The sequence below is a fragment of the Oenanthe melanoleuca genome, chromosome Z, assembly GCF_029582105.1.
Source record: "Oenanthe melanoleuca isolate GR-GAL-2019-014 chromosome Z, OMel1.0, whole genome shotgun sequence".
Classification (NCBI taxonomy): Eukaryota; Metazoa; Chordata; class Aves; order Passeriformes; family Muscicapidae; genus Oenanthe; species Oenanthe melanoleuca.
The window spans coordinates 64,906,360-64,925,504 of NC_079362.1; the positions used below are offsets into that span (position 1 = coordinate 64,906,360).

Here is a 19,145-nt window from a genome sequence, read left to right on the forward strand (position 1 = left end):
TTTTAAAATGAAAGATCTAATTCTTTGGCTGCATTCAGACAAGTGGTTCCTTGTATTCTGCTTCAAAAACTCACTCACAGCAATCTGTTGCAGAATGGAGGCTCACTATATTCCTAAAAATGCCTTAGTATGCACAGGGTTCATGTCATTATGCCTGAAATTACCAGAAAAGTGATAAATCAAGTATTTCAGATCACCTGATAACTACTGCAAAAGCCTTTAAACCTTATTTCTGTTCCAGGCCTTAGTCATGGGGTGGGGATAGCCCTAATCTGTATGGGAGGAGCTATGCAGCCACGCAACCATGATTGTAGCACACTAAGGAGCACACACACTGCATGAACAAAGCTGGTAAGTGTGGAGAAGGGCAGAGCTCTCTGAATTCCCCTGACAATCCACACCTATGTAGTCCAGAAAATGAACTGCAAGTTTCAGGGTAAAGCTTTAGAACCTAATCCTGCTGCCTTTGATGTCAAGGGAGAATGCATCTCTTGCCCAAAACAAAAGACTGAATTCCCATAAATTTAAGATATTTATGCAGTCTGTTACTCTCAGACTCATTTCTTATTCTTCAAAGTGAATCTTAATTCAAAAGGCAGGAATTAAAGATCTTAATGTAGAGAGTTCTCCAGCAATTTTCACAAAATACATGGAAAACTGTAAGTATGTCTCTTGCCACTGTTTACAACTGCTATTGCTGTGTACTGAGATAAGCTTTCTAAAGGCAAAGGTAATATTTGTTAGTACACTGCTGAAAGTAGAGAAGGGACCTCTTTGCCCTCTTTACTCTGATGTTCACTTCCCTCACTGCTACATGTCGTTATTCAGCTTCATAAATTATTGAGAGCATGTAATATTGGAGTAAAAAATACACCCGGCACCAAAGTTTTCTTAGATACGACTGTTGTAATTTGATTTTTTTCTGTAGAATGCATGAAAAATGCATTGTTTTTTACCAGTTTTATCTCTGTATACCTGTATAACACTAAGGTACATGTCATTTTAAGTTTATATGTGATGCACAAACAGTGTGGGTTGTTTACCTCTTAATAATTTACAGGTATGTATATTACTCATATTACAGTATATTTATTTCTAGGCAGATTTTTAAAATAATTAGGACGTCAGTAAAATAATTTTTTAAATTATGACTGTATATTTTATAGACTCAATAATTGAAAAGAACTTTCCTATAATAACTGGGAGCTTGTTATCTGAATACAGTAACAAATCATTAGCTATCATCCTAAATTTAAGTACTCAAATTATTTAGAATCTGGTGTTAAGGCTGTACCACACAATGATTAGGAAGAATTTAATGTATGCTGTATGATAAGTCATACAAAGTTATGTTCTTTGAATTGCTTTTAGTTCACAGAAACAAATAATAGCACCATGTAACTAATTGACTGGAACATATTCACTGTGCAAAGTAAGTAGCCTAAATATGAAACTTTCAATGGCAAAGGTTAAATAAAAAGCCAAGGAAGCTTGTAGACTGAGGAGTCAAATATTTGTATGATTACTTGCTTTAAGTTTACAACTTCATGGAGACTAGTGATTCTTATTTCATTTTCCTAGTAAGCCAGATGAAGGTAATATTTTTTCCTTTGTCTAATTATTTAGCTTAATTGACTAAAAAGAATTTAATATCAAATTAAATGGTACTTTTTCATTCTAAGTAACAAACTTGCATTATATCTACCATGATAAGAATGAGCTTTTGTTTGTACACAATATAAATTCTATGGCAGGTGTATATATTAAAATATATAATAATGTTTCTATTGAGAAAAAAATGACAGAAGACAATACTCTGTTACTTTCATTTGAATGTTAAAGTAAGCTCTTGAATATGCAAAGCACTAGGGCTTCTGAACAAAGTTAAAATAAAGACAATTAAAACATGTAATTTAGACTATAAAACATACATAATAATAAGACACTACATAATTGAAAAAAGGCCAGTAATGGACTGCTGGACAGAATTCTACTGTCACGTAATTGTTACATCAGGGCCATAAAAACAGACCTAAAAACATTTGATATTTTAGGGAAGATAAATGATCAGTTACACACTGTCCTTGAAGATAATCTGAAATCTGGCAAGCAATATTTTTTAGGCTCTTTTCTCACCATTGCTGAACTTCAGAAAGGAAGCAGGTATCATTCCTGATACCTGATGTGATTTTCCTGTTTTTTTTTTTTTTTCTTCCTGTTCTTATTTTGAGCATTATATAACTATCCTCTCAATTGTCTTGGTTTGTCTAGGCACTGGGAGGACAACTTTCTGTCATGTTAGCCGCATAAGAAATACTGCTCAGTTTCCTACAAGACTGTTGTTGAGGGCCACTATGGGAAATTTTGGGACAGAAATATAAAAACATTCAGGCTTTTTTTTTTTTCTTTCTCCACTTATTAAGAAGTAAAGTTAAATCAGTACTGAACTTCACAGGCCAGCAAATAAATGTGGACATTCATCTTCTGGCAAAAGAGAGAAGTTAAAAATTCCCCTTAAGGGCTGTTGTATTCAGCTGAAAGTTATACTTGTATGCATTAAAAAACAAACAAACAAAAAAACCAACAACAACAACAACAACAACAACAAAAACAAAAAAAAAAAAAAAACAAACAAAAAAAAAAAAAAAAAAAAAAAACAAACAAAAAACAAACCCACAATATCATAACATGCCTTGCCATTCAATTTTTAATCAACTTGCCAAAAAAAGATTTAAGACAGAGATATGCTTATCTATATAATGTATGTTAAAAAAAGCCTCTTGCGCTCAGGCCTTTAAAAACTGCTTCCTTGGAAGAGAAAACTTTCCTATTCTTCAGAAGTGTTAAATCAGACAAAGCATGAAATGGCTACATATAAGTATCAGGTTAAATATGCCTGGGACTGTTCTCTGGCATTGGAGCTTGTAGCCACATAATTCCATGTTTGACAAACATTCCATGTTTGACCGTTCTAGTCTTCTAAGCAGGACAGTCGCATGTTTTGCCCATTGGGAATAGTTCATTACTAACACTAATGCTTAAACTCTGCACAGAAATTGTTTGGGAAAGTGCAAGCTGGCATGCTTTGAGCCTGTGCCAAGGTCTGTTCAAACATTTTAACATGCAATTTTTAGATTATTTACAATGTCCATGCATGTTCCATTTATGTTGCAATTTATAGACACACCTAAAGCAATCTGTGGTTCCCCATCTAGGGATAAATCACATTCACAATTCTAAATATTTCTTTATTCAAGCAATTAATGGCCTTATATTTATCCAGAAACTTGATAAAAGAAAATTGATTAAAGTTTGACTATCAATTTAGATATTTGTTCGTATGAAGACATTTTAAAAAGTCCTACAGAGTGTCTAAACCAGACTTCTAACCTGTAGCAGATGCTCTTCTTGGTTTAGACATCCTGTGGCCTTCATGAAAGGATGTTACAATGAGATGGGGAAGAGAAAACATAGTGCAATAAAATGATATAAGAACAAATAACTTTTGCACTTCTTTGAGTTATGGCTATCAACATCAATTTGTAATGAAAACTACTTCTGAAGTGTAATTTATTGATTTTTAAGATAAGAATAGAAACTAAAACATCATCTGTTATTTTCTTAATGCTGAATGCTCAATTTATAACTTTTATTTTCTTTTTCCTTTTTTTTTCTTTTTTTTTTAATGTAGGTGGATACGTGCTGGAAATTTGCTTCTCAGCATGGCCACAGAGACAAATAGCAGTGCATCTACTTTGTTAGGACTTTAGAAAATGTGTGGTGCTCTATTAGTGAACCAGAAAACAGTATAAATTTGTCACTAATTTAATTTCTCACAGACATGCAAAACTGTGCAGTCTGAAGTGCAGAACCTTTTCAAACTTTTTGTTTAAACTTTTGACAGAGACAATAATTGGTCCAGAAAACTAAGCTGTTGACCTGGAGCTCAAATTGAATATAAATATATGTCTCTGGCTAGATGATTCAGCTTTAAAATCACATCAAAATGATCTATTTATGAAAAACGTCCTTTTCTGGATCGTGATGTACTTAAATTCCAGGTTTTGATGTTCACATTTCTATATTTATCCTCCCACTATTTTAAAATACATGCTCAGCTTCCTCAGGTTTCTTAAATGTAATTCTTCTTATAGAAGAAGCACACCATAGAAAATTTTTGCCTCAGAGGTATACATTTGGAAAAAAACACACTAAGCATAAGCAGTTTCCTTAAAGCTTATAGGTAAGTGGAAATAGTTTTAAAATCATGATGATAATGAAAGACCACTAGTGTGCACAGCATTGTTGATTTGTAGTTCTGAATTATTATGGTACATTTTGTAGGTTTGCTAACTTATTCTACTGTTGATTTCCTTCCAGTGCAAGTACTCATAGGAAAAATGATACAGTGACTCTCCTGAAGAGGCTGTGATCTGTATACCTGTGCTATTGCTACCATGTTTTCCATGCTGGATTCAATTTATTAACATGGTCTTATTAATTTATTATCCTTAAAACTGCTGTTAGATAAAACATATTACAGCTAATTGTCATAGGCAGTGCTCTTCAACATCACTATAAGAAGTAGTTTTAACTTTCTGGAAAAAAAGAACCAGTTTTCACAAGAACATGGCTGCATGTTACCACCAAAAACAAAGACAGATATGTTTGGCACATGTTTTGTTGGATATTTGAGGATAGGCATGTGTGAGAAAAAAAAGATGTAAAATGGCATAGAAACAGATGCAGAGAAGATGCAGAAACCCATACAGGCCTGAGCAATCACTGGGAAAGCAGCTGTAAGAAAAGCAAAGCAAGAGAGATTCAAGATGATTATCAACCAAAAAGAAGCTGAGACTTTGAGTGAAACATTCACATAGTTTCAGAGGAAAAGAATGTACACACAATCTTTATAAATAGAGTGCATCAAAACATCTGATGCCATCTATTTTCTCTGACCACCGACACTGAACTAACCAAGTCAAATTAAGTAAGAATACATTGCCAGTTTTAAAGACAGTTGCATTCTAAATAGATCCATAAACTACAATAACCTGGCAACATTCAAAATATGCAATTCCCTGTCAGAAAAATGTGTGCATATGCACCACAAAATACTCCATAGACTTTCATTCACTAGACTTTTTCCTCAACTTACTCATTACTTTCATACCTTCCACTGCTGTTTGCCCTTATTTCCAGACTTAAGAAAGCCTTTTGTTTATTCCAGGCTACCCTAGTGATTACTCTTCTCTGGTTAAAGTGCATTTTTCCTCCTGCATTTCCTTGGGCAATGTTTATCTTTTCTCTGCCATTAGGCTGTGTTTTCCCTAACATTTTGGATTGCTTCCTTCTTACTTGCTCCCAAAGTTTAGAGATAGCATACAAAAGCCCTTACTTTTTTTATTTTCCTAGTTTGATTTTTCTTCATTGGCAAAATAGTCCATGATATGAATTGGTATCTGCTCCACTTAAAGACTCACTGGCTTAAAAAGAGGATGTCTTTACAAAAAATTATCTTAATGGGTTTATTTTTTTCTTAAAAATCATGTTTACAGAATAGCCAAATTCCCAGAGAGGCAAAAGAAGAGTGCACTATAAGAGTAGAAAGTGAATGATAAACTGACTTTGGTGGGTATGCACTTTTAATACTGTAGAAAAGGAATTTGTGATTGAATTATGTTTGGATAAAAAATTCAGTTAAATAAGGGATAATCTGCTGGCAAAGAGATTATTTGTGTAAACCATGCTATAAATTTCTGTTTAAATTATAGCATAGCACAAAAAGTACTTACATGAAAAACTGTCACAAAAACTGCTTTATATGTGCAGACATGAAAATGATCTTTCCTTTTTAAAATTTTTTTTCACACCAAATTTCATTTAGACTATTGTCTAAATGTGGGTGAATTGTCTGAATTGTGAGTGCAATTTATTTTTTTAATAAATTTAAAACTGTAGATGTTTTGCTGTATTTGTGATTGTCTGTGAATAACTTTGCATACTGCTAAATTCAATGTTGCCTCAAAATGTTCAGAAGTATTGAAGTTTAGTCCAGCCTAGGGGCATGCCAAGTAGAGTGGTTACCAATATCCGAGCTTTCCTTAAGAATTAAATTTCATGAAAAATTGATCATCTAAAAATTAGTGATAGATATTTAGGAAGTTTGTTTTGGTTTTAAAAACTAGATTTTTAAAGGTAAATGCAGTTTTTTCTAGTCCAACTGAATTCTGAATGGGAAGTGTATTTTATTTTACAGTTAGTCATGATATCCTTATTGTACCCTTATTTTTCACTCTTTTCATAAATACGATCTAGAACTTGAAAAGTGAGGAAAATCCTTGGTATTGTTATACTGTTGATAATTAACTCAAAAATATAACATGGCCTACAGGGGAAGGAGTCTCATATACATGTCTGGTAGCCTGGCTATGAGGCTTTTTTCATTAAGATGGACATTGTGTTGCTCATCATTCCTGTGACCTTCATGGTGTTATGAAGTTAGTATGAAACTGTGTAACAGCTGTTACAAGATCTACCAAACTGGTTAACTTTAGCAGTTACACCTTCTTCCTCCTTCTCACTCCTTTAATAATCTTCCCTCCCAACAGTAAAATTGTGTATATTTAAATGAAGATTTTCTTACCAGGCCTCTACCAGCTTTACCCTCTTCTAAAAGCAGTTCAGAGATGTCTATATGAAACTTCTTTATGGCTGTTGTTCTTCACATGTAATAGATATAATCTGTCCAGTTCCCAAAAATTTCATTCAAAATGCTATTTACTGCTGTCAAAATGCCTGAAATAGAAAATTTCACATGTAATTTCAGGGAAGTTATAGAGCTGTAATAACCTTGCTATAGGAATACAACTACATGTTTAGGTAGCTGTAGAATAAAATTTAATTATTGCCTCTAGGAATATGGGGAGGGTCTGTCTGCAGAAATTTAAAGGATAAGCTCTTAGAACTCTCTATGTGCCAAGCAAAAATTTACAGTACTATTAACCCAATAGGTTTTCTCCAGCATATACACTTTCCTTTGATTGCAAAAATATACAGCAAGTTTTTAATTAGAGACTTTTTTTTGTAATAGAGCGCAGGAAAGGTTCTGGATTACTAGTCTAGTGTACTGAGTTCCTTATTCAGTAAAAAAAACCCAAAAAAGAAACAAAAAACAAAACAAAACAAAACAAAACAAACAAAAAACCAAAACAAAAACAGAACAAAAACACAAACAAACAAACAAACAAACAAACAAACAAACACCAACAAAAAAAACCCCAACTAAAAACAGTGCAGGAATAATGATTAAAGCACACTTCCTGGTGCTGTTTCACTGTTGCACTCCAGAGGGACCTAGGTTATAATGTAGTTCGATCTCATACATTTCTCTGAAATACTTGGGTTCTCAATCTATACTGTTACCACAGTATTATTGAAACAATACTGCCCAGCTGGTACTGTAGAATAATTAGGCAGACAAGAAATCTTCTTATAAGTAATACAGAACAAAATACGCTACAAAAAATAATTTGGCTTCTCAAAGACAATGCCCCTCCTATTCCCTCATTGTAAGCTCTAAATTTGTTAATACTCTGTGGCTTTGATCTACTTTTAAGTTTCAGAGTTTCTCAAAGGAAGTGGGATTGGCATTTTATAGTTGCCTGGGAAGCACTGCCCATGCTTATGATTCCACAGAAATATTTTTAGTATGGTGGAAAGCTCTCTATCACTAATAGCTGCTTTTAAACCAGCTCCTTTATAGGACTTGAAGCACCCCCAGTTTCCTACTGTTAAGGCGCAGATCTAAGAACCCAGTTCCTTACTTTCTTAATTCTTACCATTAACAGCAAAAAAAAAAAAGCGACACTATTTTTTTTCTTTTTTTCTCTATAGTGACATAGTAAATCGATCCTAACGAATACAGACAATGTCTGTAAATCACTCCAAAACACTGGTGTGAGCAGATGTCCGAGGACGCCTGCCGCCTGTTCCTGAACCGCCTGGGGCGGATTTCAGCCCCGGCTTTCCAACGCCGCCTGTGAAATCCGGCCAAGTTACTCGCGTTTATGATCAGGACTCCCAAACCTGTTTGTCACACCTCTTCCGCTGGGCTCGGCCAGCGAAGGCAACCGATTCTATCATTATCTGAACTGAAGAAATCCACTGGCCCCCCGACCGAGCAGCACCCTGGGCTGCCCCGGCCGCTTCCCGCGCCTTTGTCACCTCAGAACCCTCCAGTCGTCACCGCTTCCCTGCCCGCCCTTCCTCCTCTCCTCCCAGTCCCGCTTAGGCAAACAAGGCCTGTTACAAGCAGCCAGTGAAGAGGAAAACTCTAGCGATGCTAAAAAGGAGAAATTAAAGTGTATCTAAAACTCCTACAGCACCCTGCGAACCCCAAACACGCTACCGGGGTGCCGCCTCGCCTCCTCCCTCAGACCGGGCTGAGCGCAACTTGCCCACGCAGGAGAAAAAGTCAGAAGTGCACTCAGGATTTTACCTCACGTTTACCTGTTTTAACTCACAGACCCGCTTCTCATGGTTTAAAACAACTACTTATAGCTTTTCTTTCCGAGTCTTAGCATTATCTGATAGGGAATAATTAGCAATGTGTAAGTGGGTTCTCCCTCTCGAGGTAATGGAACAGTCCGCCGAGTTCCAGGCGCCGAGGCTTCGCGTTTAACCCGTTTCCTGCCGATCCCAAAGAATGTGCCTGGCGGCAGGCGGGGTGGGATCCTGCCTCTGGGGCTGCGGCGCTGGAGCACCGCGGGCAGTCAGGGTAGTGAACACATCTCATACAGGCGGCGTCAAGGGGGGGCAGTGGCCACCCACCCGAAAAACCACCTTAAATACCATCTGATAAAGTCATCCAACATGTCTTCTTCACAGTGTTGTGGAAAAGTGTGACAATGTTTAAATAGTGATTGAGTAAACTGAAGGGGGCAGGTTGTTACCATTTTTGTTTGTTTGTTTGTTTGTTTGTTTGTTTGTTTGTTTGTTTTGCTGGTTTGTTTTTGTGATTCCCAGTGGAGAATTTTGCTGTATATGCAGCGCCTACCTGTCCCCCAGGGAAGCAGTGTCCGAATGCCTGCAGATGGAGCATTGTCCTGCTCTCCTCAGGTGGGCTCAGGCATGTGCGGGAAATCACGCTGTGAAAGCCAGTGTCCATAAAAAAGACAGAGGAACCCTGCAACTTTACTCGCATAGTGGGAGAGAGTCCGCTGGGGCACGTGCCCGTGCGATTTTCTCTCTCATGATTTTTAGGGGATGCAGCCTCCTTTTATCCTAAACCCCTGGCCGCATGTTGTCCTCTTTCTTTCCCCTGGTTGAAGTACTGGGAAGGTACAGCCTTCCCAAATGGCCTACCCCATATTCCCCCTTGCATCTGTCATTTTCCCCCGAAGTTCAGAGGCTGAGGCCTGTGCAGGCCCTTGCCTTCAGGAGCCAAGCTCTCTGGGCTCTGCAACAAGCCTGCGGCTTGAAGCCGGGAGAGATATTAAGACCCATTTGAAAGATGTCAACACCCATTCCTTCACCCATAGACTTGTTTGTAAAGACAATATCTTAGCACATATCTTTCCTACCAGTCACCTCTCAGAAACTCTTCAGCAATAACTGGAGAAATGGAGGTATCCTGACCCTGAGAACTGGGATCCCAACCTGCCTTTCCCAGTTTAAGCACTTAAATGTCTAAGGTGAGATGGTATGCAGTTTTGACATACAATCTTTTCCAACTGTAGTTGCTGAGAGATTAAAGAAAATTTAATATTTTATACTTGCTTTTTAAAATTGTATAATGCAAAGAGTAATTTAACTGAAATTTCCAGGTTCTGTCTTTTTATTACTATTACTTATTTCTCTGTTCTTCCTTCTCCTTAACTTCAAGTGGCAATTCAATCTCTCAAAAAGTTTTTGTTAAACAAAATAAAAGTGTGTAAAATCCCCTATCATCTTCCTCTCAACTCTTAGTCTCTTCAGACTATTGCTATATTAAAAACTAGAAACTCCATTTCCCTTCCTCACGTTATTTCCTAGGGCCACAGAACTGGATCCCTGTAGTGTTTACACTGATGTTAATGCCTGTAATTAATGTTTTCCTTTCAGTACTTTCAATCTTTGACAAGTTTTCGAGGTCAATATTCTTTCTCAGAACCATGCTTATTCTTTCCTTTCTCTTTTATTCTCTGATTCTTACAGGATAATAGCCTAAACCATAATGAACCGTATAGCAAGAGCCATTTACATTTTTCAAGAAGGGAAGGAATATATCTTAAAGAAAATCAGTAGGAGGAAATCAGTAATTTTTCTCCAACTTATTAAAGTTAATCCAAGTTATAAATTATTAGGCCTGCATTGATAGCAAGGAACATATGGAAAGACTTCTAGCAGACAAACTTCTGCAAGTTGCATGAGTGCAGGAGAGCTTTTTCTAGAAGCCTCCCAAGTGATTTGAATGGATCTACAAATTTGAGTTCCTTGTCTGCTTAAGGCCAAGTAAGGTAAGTTACTTGTGCTGGTATATATATATATATATAACTACACAACTATAACTATGTGCTGATATATATATATATATAACTATATAGAGTAATATAATATTTTCTTTTTCCATGCTAGACATTAGAATATTTAAATTTATTGCAGCTGCATAACTTCCTGTCTGAAAAATGTTTTGCACTTTCAGTTTACATTTCAACATGAGGCCTGGCTATCTAATCTAGAAAGCACACATGGTGCACAACTGTAAACATGGTCTTCAAAAGTGAAAGGAAAAGGAAAACTCATTTTGCAAAATAACAACAACAAAATGCAAGATTTTGTTTAAGACATTGCAAATGAGTAATGTCTGTTTTTGCTTAGAGTTGGATTAGTGCTTTAAAAAAAGGGTATTGTAGGATAATGTACTCACCTAGTGAATTTTGTTTGCCATTCTTCCAATGCAGAGCCTTCCTTTTCATATAAGAAAGTGTTATGAGCACTGGAAACTTTGGAAGTGGTATTTTGATTCTGTTGACCTCCTGACCCTTCTCTAGATAGAAATCTGCTTTTTACTCTAACACTACATCTTGCAAGATGGCTACAATTCTTCGGGGTTTGGGTTTTGTTGTTTGTTTGTTTTGAGGTCTTTGTGTGTGATGGTGCCCAGGAGGTCCCATTTGACTATGAAGAACTTTTTTTCTGTGCAGTGGCCAAGCCCTGGAACAGGTTGCCAGAGAGGTTTTGGAGTCTCCCTCACCTGCGGAGTCTCCCTCACCAAGCCTGGACACAATCCTGTGCTGTGTGTCCTTCCTGAGCAGGGATGTTGGACTAGATGACCCTCTGTGAGCCCTTTCAACCTCACTGCTCCTGTGATTCTGTGAATGTATTTAGGTATGAAAATACACAGTTGGGTCAGAAAAAAACCTAAATGCTACATTCCTGTGTGAAGATAAAAATGACACTCTTAAATAGCTGAAATCTTATGGAAGTACATACACTATGATTCCTCAGCCCTAGTAAAATTTTGAGAACAGTTACCATGTCCCTCTAATGTCACTGAAAATATCAATATAACTTTTAAATATTATCCCTACTGGATATAAAATTTGTTTTGGAATCAAATTTTTCCCTTACTATTTACCATACTACTGCATTACACTTACTGCTTTATTGTTACAAGAAAGGATAAGGGTTAGAAATCTTTCTCTGTTCTTTGAATGCTTACCCCATATACATGATTTTTCCAGTAGAGACTTCTTGTCCTTGTTTCAGGAATTGAGCAAATTGTGCCCAGTTGTTTTAATTCCCTAAAATAATCATGTCAATTTGGTGGCTCATTAATTTGCAAGAAACCAATTGTTTGTGATGAATCTTTACACCAAATGACAATTAGGGAACAGTTTCTAGTTTTTCAGCTCCAAACATGGTATTTATGACATTCAAAAAAATACGCTGAATGTTTTGGTCCTAGAAGGCAAAAGGTTAAAAAAGGAAAGCTATCCAGAGCTCTTAGGTTGTTATTTTGAGATACTCTGACATAAATTCAAGCCTCCTATCTGGAAGTTAGTTGATCTCTGGGCATAAAGATTTAGATGAAGCAGGTAGTGTGCAATCCATCAGCTGAAGTTCAGTCAGGAACCTGCTCTCGCGCTTGTGGAGCTCGGCTGTGTTATGAGCAGCAGGACTCTTCCCCACTAGATGGTGATACAGGAGCAGCTCTGGCTTCCCTGTTCCTAGAGCAGCAGGTTCACCTCCTATGGGTTCACGTTCCCACTCGTAAATAGTCTCGTGAAAGTACTTTCAAACAATCTTCTTCCTTGTTTTGTAAAAACAAAAAACTCTGGTAATGTTTTAAAAAGGTTGAACTTTACAAAGAGACGAAGTATTCAAGTCACTCAATGAATGTGCAAAATTTATTAGGACACTGGAGAAATATCTGTTTCAGAAATTAGGCATTCTAACTCAAAAAGAATGGTTTAATTCAGCACATGGCAGTCCGTGAATCCATACATCAGGAATGATTCTGTGGAAGATCTTAGTTATATCAGAGGGACATCTGTGGAACTGTTTTTCATTTGTAAAGACAGCAGAAAATGTTGAAGCTGTGAATATATTTGCAAACACAGATAGGTAGTTGTATCACAAAATATATTACATAAACTTTAGGCAACTGGATGGTATGGCCTGTGGGAAAATAATGGTGCATATGAAACATAACTGATAGCAAAAGTCTCACAATTCTTTCTCGCCCATGAAACATTAAGGTTTTTTAAATAAACAGGTAAAAATTCTCATCAGATGAACAATTTTATAAGTGCAATTGCAATTGCAAAGGAATTCCTCCACAGTTTTTGCTCTGCAGTGGTTTCCATGCTTCTTTCTCTGATTCTCTGCTTGATATCTCCAGGCCTGATTCTTCTAAAAATATGTGGGTTATCTGTCTTCAACCACGAAAGTATTGCAAATGGAAAATAGCAGCATTGAATAATAAAGTTAATTTGGAAATCCTTTGTTTGTTAATCATTATTGAGAGCCTAAAAAATTGCTTTGAGTAGTTTAGCAAATAAAAGAGTAACTTCACTCCCTACACTGAAAAATTTAAATTGACCTTTGCAATTTTCCTTGTAAGCATCGAGTTTTAATTTCTGAAATACTAAGTTGTGAAAACACCCTGGTACAAGTTGTTGCTATTAGAAATAGGCAGAAAGTAAGACATTTTAAGAAATAAGAACTTTTCCCGTATAATATTTTCCTTGTATGATTATTAATATTTGATGCCAAAACACCATGGCTGAACCTTATCAGTTCAGACTTTCCTTCTGGCTTTCTTGACAGAAGACACCTTGAGGTTGTTACTCATCCTGTCTTACTATTCAAATGTTCTTTTCACAGCATTGATAATTATCCCATCTTTACTGGTAGTAAAAATTCTTTTTCTTGAGAAATCTGTGATCTATCTTCTCTACTACTATTACCCTGAGTAAGATCAGATGACATACTCGTGGTATGTCCTCCCCGTACTGTAGCTTCCACTGTTAGAAACACAGATAGAGTTGTAGTAGTAGATGAAAAATGAACCAATAGCACAAAAATAACTTAGAGATATTTCATTAAGGTTTTGGCAGTTATTTGCTGGAATTTCAACATATAATGTAATTTTTCCTCTCAGCTTGAGTGATATAAGTGCTTGGATACAAGCTATCACAAAATTATCAAGTCCATGTTTTACTCTGAGAATATATATATTTTAACACATTTTTTCTAATGCTCTATACTTCTTACAATAATTTCTGCTTCTCAATCAATTTATGTCTTTATTTTTATTACTTACTGTAGTGTTGCATTTGAGAAAGGATGATTCAAAAGACATCTGAACACACCCTTGAAAACCAGAAAAAATTAATGCTTCAGTGTTTTGTTTCTCAAGTAAAGGATTTTTGGGACCACAGTCTTAAACATCAGATTTCCAAAATATGAAACAGACAGAGTTAGCAAAGGGGAAAAAAAGGAGCATAAACTGTAGAGCATGCAGGTTGAAATAGTAAAGTGACAGCATCACAAAAGTAGTGAGTATAGAAAGTTGTTAGTGTTGAGAAACTAAGTGGTTTTTACATCTTTTAATTATGTTTGTCACCTTCTGCCAAATTTGTTTTTGCCAGGAGTTTACTGACATTTGAAAATGTATTTACTGAAATCTAAAAAATATTGCAGAGCATTCTATGTATTAAGAGTTGGATCCACAAAGATTACATGTAATAGAAAAATTATGAGCTGATCTAGAGTGGTCCAAGAGATTTATAAATAATTACTCTAGAAAGCCAAGTTCATGCTTCTCTTTTTACTAGTATTTGTCCATATGTCCATTATTTGCATATTTCTGTATCATTTTTACCAATTTGCCTGCAGTGAACATCAGGCTTTCTAGGCTGTGGTTCCAGGTATACTGGGAAAAATTTTATAATGACAATTTTCATTGTAATTTACTTGTGATACATGAAGTGTGGGAGTTTTACAGGTGAGAAAAAGAAAAATTATTTAGAATTTTATTTTGAAATAGGCAGGTAATATAAATTCAAGTAAAATGACAAAAGCAATGACTTTATTCAAAACTTATACAGAAATGCACTGAGGAGCAAGACAGTCAAAGGCATTTAGAATCTAATTTGCTAATAATTGTGATATGTAGAATTGTTATTATGTATTATAATAAATAGAAATTATAATAAATAGAAGAAGTTACTCAAGACTAAAATCTAGTTTATGCTCTTCTGCAATGTGATTTGAGTCCCCATCTTTAAGACAGGCAAAAGTGCATTGTAATTTTTAATGATTCTTACAAATTCCATAAATACAACAATGAATAAATTCCCCTCATTTAGTGTCTATTCTGTTTTACATCTAACTATTTGGACGAATGAGTAAACCTGTCTACCATGTTTCCCTCTTAAGTAGACTCAGTACATGCAACTGCACACATATAATTTTCTTAATCAATTAAGAGTATCTGATAATCTACTGATTGTATTGTGTCTTCAGTGATAAACACATATTATTTATTTCCATTTTGAAAACAAAGTAGTATTTACTAGTATTTTTGGTTAGCCTTGACAAACTAAATTTTTTCATTTAAAAAAAAGAAATATATTAGAACAAAGATAGAGCTATCTGTAAAATAACTGTGTTGTAGTGTCATTGTGATATTGCTAAACAAGCCACTGAAAAAGGGAAACATCTTTTCTCAGACCCAGTCACTGTTATGTGTCAAACAGTGTCAGTGCAAAGGCTGGAATTTTCTTCCCAATGGTGTTTTAGCTTGGGCAATTTCAACTACATGGAAGCTATATAATGTGAATTTTCTTGTTAGAAACCTTCAGCTCTGTTGACAGAGAGCAATATTCACCCTAGAATGGTTCATTCCTGTCTCGTTTTCAAAGCCTTCCAGTGCTTTAATAGAAGCTTCCCTTCTGTCTTTTTAACACTTTTTGCTGCTGCTGGCATTGCCAACTTCTCTGCTTTAACTACACCAATCTGATTTATTAATTTATTTAATCTCAGTTTATTTTCAGTTTTCTACTCTGAGGTGTAGAGTCTGTTTTCTAAGCCCTATTCTTGATTGTTAAAAGAGTCTATTGTGTTTGTAGGGAAAACAATGTATATGTTGTTGCTTAGAATACTTTCTTGTTAGTACAGAATGACAGAAATCTGTCTTGACAATGAGTCAAAAAACAGCTCCCTCTCCCTAAATAGCTTACAGTTTAAATAAACAGCCAAGGGAAGAAGGACTGAATGCAAAGTAATCACAGAATTATTAGGTTTGATCAAGATCATCAAGTCCAACCCATGCCCTAATACCTCAACTAGACCATGGCACTGCGTGCCACATCCAGTCTTTTTTTAAACATATCCAGGGATGGTGACTCCACCATCTCCCCAAGAAATTCCAGTACTTGATCACTCTTTCTGTAAAAAACTTTCTCTTAATATCCAACCCCTATTTCCTTTGGTGCAGCTTAAGACTGCATCCTCTGGTTCTGTCAGTGCACCCTGGAGAAAGAGACCAACCCCACCTGACCACAGCCACCTTTCAGGGAGTTGTGTAGAGTGATAAGGTCATCCCTGAGTCTCCTTTTCTCCAGGCTAAACACCCCCAGCTCCCTCAGTCATTGCTCACAGGGTTTGTGTTCCAAGCCCCTCACCAGCCTTGTTGACTCCTCTGGACACGCTCAAGTGTCTCAAGGTCCTTCCTAAACTGAGGGGACAGAACTGGACACAGAACTCAAGGTGTGCCCTCACCAGTGCTGAGTACAGGGAAGAATGACCTCCCTGCTCCTGCTGGCCACACCATTCCTGATACAGGCCAGGATGCCATTGGCCACCAAGGCACTCTGCTGGCTCATGTTCAGTCAGCTGGACTACCACCCCCAGGTCCATTTCTGCCTGGGCACTGTCCAGACACACCATCCCCAGCCTGTAACATTGCAAGGGTTATTGTGGCCAAAATGCAGGACTTGGACTTGTTAAACTTCATCCTATTGGACTCTGCCCATCCATCCAACCAGTCCAGGTCTCTCTGCAGAGCCCTCCTACCTTCCAACAGATCAACACATGTTCCCAGCTTAGTGTCATCTGCAAATTTACTGATGAAAGACTCAACACCCTCATCCATGTCATCAGTAAAAATCCTGAACAGGACTGGCCCCAGCACAAACCCCTGAGGGACAGCACTGGTGACTGATCCCAGCTGGATGCAGCACCGTTCACTCTCTAGGCCTGCCAGTTCCTAACCCAGCACAGAGTGCTCCTGTCCAAGCCATGGGCTGCAGCTTTTCCAGGAGTGTGCTCAGGGAGACAATGTCAAGGGCCTTGCTGAAGTCCAGGTACAACATCTACAGCCTTTCCTGCATCCACTAGATGGGTCACTTGGTCTTAAAAGGAGATCAGGCTGATCAAACATGACCTGCCCCTCCTCAATCCACGATGGCTGGGTCAGACACCCTGGCCATCCTGTAAATGCTGCATGATGACCTGTTCCATTACCTTACCAGGTACAGAGGCCAGGCTAATGGAAAAGTAGAACAACTGAACAGCTGAGTTTAATGCTTATCTTCTTATGCTGTTTGTTCTTTATTTTTTCACCTCTTCCCTCAATAAAAATGGAGAGTGTTTTGTTATCCTACTAGTTTTTGAACTGACATGGGGGTCTGACCTCCATTTAATGTAAGGCCCACATACAGGTATTAAAGAATAAAAACAAAAAACAAGTAAATACATTTAACAAGTCATTATTTTGATTTTGGAGAACAAATCTATACATTATCTTAATAATCTTAATCTTCATAATCTTATTTCTACAGATTGTTCTAGTGCACCTGCAGTTACTTACTTTACTGTTCACTATAAGATTTTTTCAAAGGTACAAACTCTTCCAAACAAACTATTTTAGGATTCACATGAAGTTCTAAATTGCATCAGTTTCTGCTAATACAATTTAGAACAGATTCATTCTGATAATAGAAAGTTTCACAGAAAAGGGTGAAAACAGTTTGCAGTTGTCTTAAAGCATCATTTAGGGCCTGTGCTGTGTCCTAAATGGATAAAATTGCAAACACGAGGTCCATGGCCAGGACACACCCAGATGTATTTCCATCTAGGCTGATTTGCATGCCTAGATTCTTATGTAATCATAGAGAAATGATGAGGAAAACTTCCCCCTGCAAAATCTTGGGGAAGGTTAATGGTGCAAATACTGCTTTCTCTCTTGCAAAGATAAGTCACTCAGTGGGCAAAGTACAGCCTCAGCTAGAGTAAAAGAGTTTAATTTGCACACTGCATGTCTGCAGGAGTGAACAGCCCTCAGAGTACGGAAGAACAATGCCTTATGTCTTTCATTCAGGAAAAAGCTTATTTGAAAGCTGTCCATCTTAGTAGCTACTACAGACAGTGAGATTTCTCTCTATCTGATCAATGAAAGAGCCTAAAAATAATGACACACTGCTTTACTTTCTATTTCACTACCTAAGTATGTATCCTGCTAGGGAATTTTGTGGCTTGAAATGCTGGTTTTCAGAGAAAATTTTTGCTCATAGTTTTCTAAGTTTTGTTATTCTGATTCTGAGTAGCTGTTGCGTCAGACATAACAGATGTACTGTGCTATTATTGCAAAATCATGTTATTTGTCTCCTAAAATGTTCACAAATGATTCATTGAACATTTAATAAAATATAAATATAATAAATATAAATATAATAAATGATAAGACAGTAAATAAATACAATAAATTACACAACACATAAAAATAATATTCAATTAAGGTGCACTTTCTAGAAAATACATATTTTAAATTATATTATTTAAATGCCTTACTAAGACAGAAATTAAATGAATCCTCTTAAAAGAACAATGGATTTCAAAGGTTTTCTTTCTCAGTTGCAAATGATCTTAAGGAAAATTTAATGAAAATGTAAGTAAACCTTTATAATTGTACAAGACAGTCCATTAATTTTTTTTCTTGTATAATTTAGAAGTACAGGTATATAAAACAATTAAAATATTTATTCCAAAGACAATAACAACATAAGAATATAAATACACTTTGACAATGGGATAAGTATTTGATGATAGTGTAATAATAATAATACTAGCACCGCTGGACAACTTCTCAGCATTATTGAGCTGCTGAAAAATTTTACATCTAAAATTTGCATCAGACACTATTCTAAATATTGCTATTTTTAGAAAAGTTCTATTACCCTTAATATTATTATTTATTAATGTGGGTGATTTGTTTTAATGCCATGCACTCACCAGATTTAAAAACTGTGCTGTCATACTGCACTGTTGGGAAACCCAGTTAGTAATATACCCATTTGTGAAGTGAGAACAAAAACAAATTAGGCAGATAAAAATCATCTGTTTGGCCTATCAGTAGTTAAGTCTTATGATTCATATATGAAGATAGAATATGGAATGTTATTAGGAATGATAGTGAAAGAAGAGGAGTTATTCTGTATATTGAGGCAAACAAACTTGCTCTGAGTGGCTGAATCTGTAAAGTCCATAGCAGTAATAAAAGGGTAAAACCACAAAGGTGCTTTTGTGTCAGTCAGGATGAAACATCAGGCAAAGGTGATGAGGTAGATGAAATAATTTGAGACTAGGCTGAACTT

At 36.3% G+C, this 19,145-nt stretch overlaps 1 protein-coding gene and 1 long non-coding RNA gene across 2 annotated transcripts in view; one reads left to right on the top strand and one right to left on the bottom strand.

Moving 5' to 3' along the window:
- The window catches only part of NIPBL (NIPBL cohesin loading factor), a 146,917-nt gene extending 138,476 nt beyond the window's left edge, over nt 1–8,441 (bottom strand). Inside the window, exons 1-2 of the mRNA XM_056513199.1 lie at nt 8,411–8,441; nt 6,647–6,798 (exon numbers count right to left, since the gene is read on the bottom strand). The gene's annotated coding sequence lies outside the window, so the exon portion shown is untranslated. The remainder of the gene's footprint in view (nt 1–6,646; nt 6,799–8,410) is intronic.
- LOC130264744 (uncharacterized) lies at nt 283–8,414 on the top strand. The gene is made up of 3 exons (XR_008842512.1): nt 283–351; nt 3,692–4,243; nt 7,897–8,414. It is a non-coding gene; the product is annotated as an uncharacterized LOC130264744 (long non-coding RNA).
- Nucleotides 8,442–19,145: the final 10,704 nt, after the last annotated feature.